Below are 8,143 nucleotides of genomic sequence, written 5' to 3' on the forward strand. Positions count from 1 at the left end.
GATGATGTCATGTTATCGATGGGAAAATGCATTTTTAAACCATATGATTTGCCTGAGCGGCTAGGAGAGCCCGGGAGTAACAAGTGGTTGCCTTGTTGCCTTTCCATTAAGAACAATAAATTAGTTTTTAGTGTAAGTTTTCTGGTTTCAAGAAATGTAATGCCGAGCGCATATCATTATGTCAAGATAATGGCACTAGTATTTACTTAATTTAAGAACATTTTTCAACATATTGAGAAAACAGGTCTCATATTTGCTTTTTCTACCAAGAAAAGTGCACTTGTTATTAGTGAGAATATTCTTATTTTAAGGTATTTTGGGGTTCATTGAGGTTAGCTAATTTTACTTGTTCTATTGGCAGATAATTTTGCTTAATTCAAGTAAAATACCCCTCATTTTTGTGTTTTTTTTCTTGTTTTTGAACACTGACTTTTTGCAGTGCAGTTTGTTAGTTTTTTTTTTACAGTGTATTATTCATCTTTTGTATATTCCTTAAGAAGCAGGAATATTACATTCAATGTCCACTGCTGAGGCAGTGGACATTTAATTTTGGTCTGTTTCTTTGGTCAGAGTTACAAAAGCACTGTCCAAAAGGCTGCTGGTTGAATAACCCTGATGTACAGTAAATTAAAAAAGTTAAAGTTAATGTACCAATGATTGTCACACACACACTAGGTGTGGCGAAATTATTCTCTGCATTTGACCCATCACCCTTGATCACCCCCTGGGAGGTGAGGGGAGCAGTGAGCAGCAGCGGTGGCCACGCCCGGGAATCATTTTTGTTGATTTAACCCCCAATTCCAACCCTTGATGCTGAGTGCCAAGCAGGGAAGTAATGGGTCCCATTTTTATAGTCTTTGGTATGACTCGGCCGGGTTTGAACTCACAATCTGTTGTAAAATGTAAAAAGTGTTTTTCTGTAGGTGGAGGAGAAACACAGCAAGAAGGAATAGTGAAGAAGGAAGGCGCCCATCCACAATAGCTGGCGTGTCCTTTTAAAATGTAAACGTGTTATTTTTAGATGAGCTGAGGCTGTGCTCAAAACCACTGAGGCGCACTCTTCATACATTCTCCATGATCTTATATAAGTTTTATATAAGAATCAAATGTGCATCTGCTCATCGATGTTTATAATGCATGAAATGAATGAATTTAAAAGCCTTTATTATTACTGTAAGTGCATCCTAAAGGTCAAACTATCAAAAAGTCAACTTCTTGTCTTTTTTTAATCCAATTGGTGCCAAGTTGTATTCCATCTTGGCTGACACATTTCAAACTCTCTGTTCAATTTTACGCCTTCCTCGGACCACTGCGGTTTAATGCATACAGTGCATCCACAAAGTATTTACAGCACTTTAATTTTTCCACTAGCTCAATGCAGCAATGTACAGATACATCCTAGATGAAAACCAACACTTCCCATCCAACCGGATGGAGCTTGAGAGGTGCTGCAAAGAGGAATGGGCGAAACTGCCCACAGATAGGTGTGCCAAGCTTGTGGCATCATATTCAAAAAGACTTGAAGCTGTAATTGCTGCCAAAGGTGCATTAACAGAGTTTTGAGCAAAGGCTGTACATGTGAATTTGTATTTTTAGTACATTTGCAAAATAAAAAACTTCACATTGTCATAATGGCTATTGTGTGTAGAATTTTGAGGACAAAGGTGGATTTGTTCCATTTTGGAATAAGGCTGTAACATAACAAAATGTGGAACAAGTGGAGCGCTGTGAATACTTTCCAGATGCACTGTACATCAACACAACTGGCTGACACTTTACAGCATGTAGATGGGAGAAATATGCATACACATTTGTAACATTTGTGAGGGAATGTATCAAAGCTATTTCTTAAAAGATTCTTGTAATAAGAGATATTAAATGATGATGTGCTGATTGGCAAACTTGACAAGTTTCTCACCAGTCATCTTAAAATATAGTATGCATACTTTTATTTTCGTCATGTTACAATTTTATTACAATATAATAACATGTTTCTTTCTAGTAATGTACTATTGTTCAGTATACAATTTTGCTGTTACCCGGTGAAGAAATGTTATTATCGTGAAATACCACATCTTTTCAAGTAATATGAAATCATTTTTGTGAAATGGGGGGTAAAAAATGTGTCTACTTTTGTCTTTTACCTGGCAGGGGCAGCCACAACGAGTCAATCTCATCAATGGTTTTGGCTCTGTTTTTTACACCGGATGCCCTCTTCTGGTGCAAACCTGGCCAGGAATCGAACCCATGCCCTTGGACTGAGATGCAGACGCATATTCCATTACACCACCAGATATTAATATTAGTGTAAATTATCTTAAAATAAACATGTTCATTGTTATTTCTGTATTATTATTTATTTCACTAACTGCTTCTTTGCTATCACTTTTACCATCATATTTGTACATATCCTATTTGCTGATGTTGTTCTATTGTTGTTATTGTTGTGTTTGCTGTTGTTGTTGTTGTTGTCGTCTCTCAGTCTTATCTCCCTCTTGTCCCCACAATTTCCCCCTCTGTCTTCCTTTTTTTCTCTTTCTATCCTCTCCTGCTCCGGCCCAGCTGCACCAAATAATAATATAAATCCATTTAATAAAGTCAAATACAAATAAGGCAACAAGGGAAGTATCCCACACTTCTCTTTTGTAAAGTAAATTTGTTCAGCCAATATGGGCATCTACATCAACTACATGATTTGCCTGAGAAGCTGGACAGGACAAAATAATAAATAAAAAAATAAACATGTTAAGTTTTTTCTGGTGGTATTGCAACTTTATTGTACTTAACAGTTATTTCTGTTCTTTTCAGTATGGCCCCAATATTCCTTTCTAGGCTAAATTGGAGCACGGGTCAGCATTTTTTTGGTGGCCCCCCACTCTTTATTACAAAATTACAGTTTTTCACACTTTTTTATTTAACGATTTTTGTACTTTAAAAAAAATCTAACTTGGAATTCAATTTGATGCATGTTTCGTACAAAAACAAATACATGGGAAATGTATTGTTGTTGTTGTTTGGGTGAAACATGTATATGTTTTAACATTAAAACATAAATTAAAAAATCTGCCAACGACAACTCTGACTGGGATTTAAACCTTCTGCCTTACAAGACAAGCACTATTGCACTGCCACTGAGGCAGTAAAGGGAAATCTCCCCTTATGTTTTTATCAGCAAGAAGTGGCTGTCATGTCTGTGTGATCATGTTTTGTTTTAGTCATGTTCGGTTTTGTTTTTGGACTTTTTGTTCACTCCCTTGTTTTGTTTCCATAGCAACCCATTAGTTTTCACCTGTCACGTCACGCACCTGTTTCACGTTTTGAGTCACGCACCTGTTTTCGTTAATCATGTCTGTAGTATTTAAGTTCATTGTTTTCAGTTTGTCTTTCTGGCGACATCCCACATATATGCTCTGCACATTCCTGACACTTGTTTTTCATGTCCATCGTTCATGCTGTTCCTTTAGTCCATGCCAAGTGAGTTTTTGTTTATTAATGCCACAGTTAGTGTGTTTCATTGTTCACAGTTTCTGCCTTTGTGCTATAGTCTTTTTGGTTTCATAGTTTGTTCTCCGCCACTGTGCGCGCTTTTCGTTTGTACTTTTTTGATAGTAATAAATCATGTACTCATATTCCCGTCTCGCCCGAGCCAACTTTCCGTTGCCTTCTGGAAAAACTAAACCCAAGGACCAAGTCATGACAGTGGCTAGAAATAAGTTTGCGTTAACATTTCATATGACGCGCTCTGTCATTAATAATTGACATTTAACATGCGCTTCTTCACGCAAAACAGGGCCCCTACGGATCACGGGGCCCTACGCACAGCAGGCGTTCTGCGTTTTGGTCTCATTCCTAATTATGTAGAACAACGGCATTATCGATTTTTTTGGTTGGTATTAGAGTTGCAAAGGGGTGGAAAGTTTCCGTTAAATTTCCGGAAACTTTCCGGAAATTTACCTCGGGAAGTTAAGCTCGGGAAGTTTGGAAATATTGACAATTTTTTTGATTATTCAAAGTTGGACACGTCCATGGGAATTAATGGGAATATATGGGAATTAATGAGGAATTACAATAAGGATATATTATTGGGCACTTGTCTATATGCTGCTGCATCTTTGTGGCATTTTTGACGTAGCTCTTTGCACAGTATTTGCAAATGTACACAGCCTTTCTGCCTACATTGGTTGGGGTGAAATGTCTCCACACATCAGATGGTGTACATGGCATTATTCTGTTTGTATTTGTTTATTCTCGTAAAACACTAATGCAATGCCACACACAGATCTAAATAGTCAGCTAAACAATTGGAGTAGTCTTTAAAAATATTTTACTGATGGACAAATGAATAGAAATAGGCCAGATGAATAAATGAACACTCAATCAGCATGCTAAATCAAACTATAACCTACATTCTTGTACGACAACAGAATGGCTAGCAGAACAGAAGGCAGAGGAAACTGCATGTTTTGATTTAGTATTTGCTAGTTGAACTTTACAGATCACAAAAAAGGTAAATTGGATCGCTAACGTTGTTAGCATAAATGAATGGGATTTAACATAGAGAAAATTAGCATCACAGCTAACGGAGAAATATTTTCGGTTCATTATGAGACTGTGGTGGTACATAAACCTAGCTAGCTAGAGATATTGGCCCCAAAATCATTTAACAAGTACAGGAACAGCTAGCTAGCTTGAGTGGAAGTCTGCTGGAGTAGTCTACAGTCAAGTAGTCTACAAGCAATTACACCTCTATTAAACTTAAATACCATAGATCAAATATAGTAATACAGCAATATCATCAAAACTTACCTGACTGGATGAAGTCCTTGGGTTCAAATACTAGTGTGGCCTCAATAGCCCTGCTGTAGTGTGTAGCATGCTGGGAATGATCTGTGCATGTGATGGAAGAATGCACTGCACATGTGATGGAGGAATGCACAGTGTAGGGTTTGAAATTCTACTGAATTTGCATTAAATCAGGTTGTTTTAGCTAATAATCATGCTGCAAGATCTAGCATGTTGCATTCAATGTTTATTCCCATTAATTCCCATTAATTCCCATGGAAAGTTTCCAACTTTGAATATTCCCGGAATTTTGCAACCCTAGTTGGTATTACCTAGGGTGCTTTCAGCATGACGGATTTCAATGACCCCTGGCCTAAAATACTAGCATACATTTGTTTACTCAAGTTAGAAGAGAAAATGAAAGTGACTCCAGACAATATTAAGACATGCACTTCCCAAACACGCTTTCAACCACCATTACTGTGTGATATTGATTTAATATAAAACATTCCTTTTGATTCTCTATTTAAAAGTCTGTTGAGTACATGAGATTATAAATATTGTTGCTCTTCCGCCCCTAAGAGGCATTGAGGAAGTTGTTGCAGCTCACTTTAGGACTATTGTAAGTCTGCAGGGATCACATAAAAGCTTTAATGGCAACTTGCTCTGTTTTCACAGTACAGTAGTTACCTTTTGCTTATTGCTTTTGTATTGTCAATTAATGGAAGGCATACACACTTGTGGGTATTTTGCATCAGACTTGCAAATAATAAGTGATTCCATATACAGTATGTTTTTAATGTATGGATTTTTAATAACAAAGGAGTCAAATTTATCAAACATCAATGTGTCAATTTTTATGACTTTGTAGCTTAGTAAAAAAAACGGGACATCAGATATAATATTTCTCTCATAATTTACAAATTTCTCGAAGATGCTTTTATTGGTACTTTTAAGGTGACAGACAGGGTAATTTTAGACTCTTTGTTAATATTGTTTATTGTAAAGTCGTCCCTCGCTTCTTTGAATATCAAATATTACTGCTTCACCACATCACAGGTTTGAAACATTTTTTAAAGCATATTCTATAACATAATGTCTAAATAAAGTCAAAATATCATTGCTGCAATAGTAGTGGCCACTAGAGGACACCAAACCAATCAGAGCACGCTGTTCAGTATCGGGGCCACTGATTGGCTCAGACCCCGAAAGTATTACCTTATTGGATTAAAAAAGTGTAAAGGTGACTAAAGGATGTTATTTCATGTCTAGAGGGTTCTCATAATATTAAACATATTTAGAAGGTTGCAAACAGTTTGTTATGCTCTAATTATGAACATATTCGATGATTGATAACTACTTTGCGGAAATGTGTTTATCGCGTTCATGTCCGGAACCAATTAACAGTGATATAGGAGGGACGACTGTATTAATATTAACATAATTATAGTGTAGTAATGATAACTGTCAGTGCTGCAATATTACTGTTTATTTCACTGAATGTGTTATTTATATTTACTGTATCTGCTGAGTTCTGTTGTCTTTCTCTGTCTTGTCACCACAATTCCCTTCTTTTTTCTTTCTATCCCCTCGTGACGTGGTTTGGTTGCGCAAATCACCAAATATGGCCAAACATTTACCGTAATGAAGTTAAACACAAATAATGCAACATGAGAAGTATCCCACACTTCTCTTTTTTTGTACAGTAAATATGTGCAGCAAACTGAGGCAACAATATTATTTGCCCACATGGCTGAACAGGACAGGTACAAAAAAAAATTCAAATGAAATAAATATATATATATATTTCTATATACTTTAAGGCTGGAGTTTTTCTAACAAAAACACAACTCCAACTAGTTTTAACTGACGGAACACATGAAAAAAAGAGTAAACTGACAACATCATTACTACAACAACAGACGACCACAACTACTACATATTTAAGTGGTATAGCTCATGCTCGCTACAGCAGTCATAATACTACACAATAAACTTGGTAGATATATAAAGGTGTGATTCCTAAAATACAATGTAGGGTGTATAACTAAAATCCAGCCTTGTAACGACACCTTATGTAATAACGTAGTACATTTTCACCTCATTATGTAATAACGCCACATTTTGTAATGATGGGCATTCATTTTGTAATAGAATTCTTCAACACATTTGTGATAAACCTCGACACATTTTGTAATAACTTGTTATTTATTGCGAAAGTTATTACAGAATGAGGGTGCTGCGCCTTCAAAAAAAATAAAAAGGTAACAATTTGGTGCATTTCATCAAACCATTGAAATTGATGTTGTGCACAATGCATGAAATATTTTGATTTCTATCACAACATTTTGGAAGCGCAGCAACATGCAATTGGTCATTAATGGAATATATGTATTTTTATAGATCTGTATTTCTGTGTTAGTGTTTTGCTTTTAGTTTCGTGCTTAGCAGTGTTTCTTAACCATAGGGCCGGCTCGGCTCGAGGGCTGGCAAAAATGATCTGTTACTAAGGGCCGCAGTGGTACTTAGTTGTAATACACTTTTCTGCCACTTGTGGCAGTAGTGACAATATAAAACAAACAGAAGAAGTCAGGAACTAAAGTCATGGAGAGTTTGTTAAGCGCAATAATTATGACTAAAGTTGTGAAGCTGTATTTTCATTTGCATTTGCATTTTTTTGCCAGTTTAGTCAGGGAACATTTATTATTAATTTAGTTTATTTATTTTAGCACAGCATAATTATTTGTACATTTATTTTTTGGTAGTTATTTACAGTATGACCGAGTTCCTTCTTATGTAGTATATTTGGTTAGTACTTATATTTCTAATCAGTCTGACATAAGCCTAAGGTTTATGTAAATAATCAACTTTGTGATTAACACATGCTTTTATATCATTTGACAAGGTTGTAAACTGTAAGTAAGTTAAACATAATTATTGAATACGATTAAAATCAAAAGTACCGGTAAGATTACTAATTCAGTGTTAATATTTTCCACGGTAGTGGAAAAGTTTGAGCCCGAGGTCAAAAAGGTTAAGGACCCCTGATGCATAGTATAGTATTATCATAACATAATTTATATTGCATGAATTTATGTCTTCCAACATTTCAGTGCACATGTCATTTTCATGTCTGTAATACTTCATTAGTGATACATTTGTCTCTGACTTGCAATCACATTCTTCATTATTATCAGTAAAGTTACATTTGATTTTGGTTTGACCAGTAAAACATCGTACCACTGTAGATTCTTCAAATTAATTCTAATGAAGATGAAATATTTTGTGTTGCTTTGACAGTTTTTCTAATCAGGGCATTACCTTTCGTTCAAAAAAGGTACAACGCCTGCATTTTGTAATA

General features: G+C 35.7%; 1 long non-coding RNA gene across 1 annotated transcript in view; it reads left to right on the forward strand.

Annotated features, from left to right (window-relative positions):
- The window catches only part of LOC133608654 (uncharacterized), a 40,449-nt gene extending 37,771 nt beyond the window's left edge, over positions 1-2,678 (forward strand). Inside the window, exon 3 of the long non-coding RNA XR_009815622.1 lies at positions 2,152-2,678. This is a non-coding gene — a long non-coding RNA (uncharacterized lncRNA). The remainder of the gene's footprint in view (positions 1-2,151) is intronic.
- Positions 2,679-8,143: the final 5,465 nt, after the last annotated feature.

The sequence above is a fragment of the Nerophis lumbriciformis genome, linkage group LG06 (genome assembly GCF_033978685.3).
Source record: "Nerophis lumbriciformis linkage group LG06, RoL_Nlum_v2.1, whole genome shotgun sequence".
Taxonomy (NCBI): Eukaryota; Metazoa; Chordata; class Actinopteri; order Syngnathiformes; family Syngnathidae; genus Nerophis; species Nerophis lumbriciformis.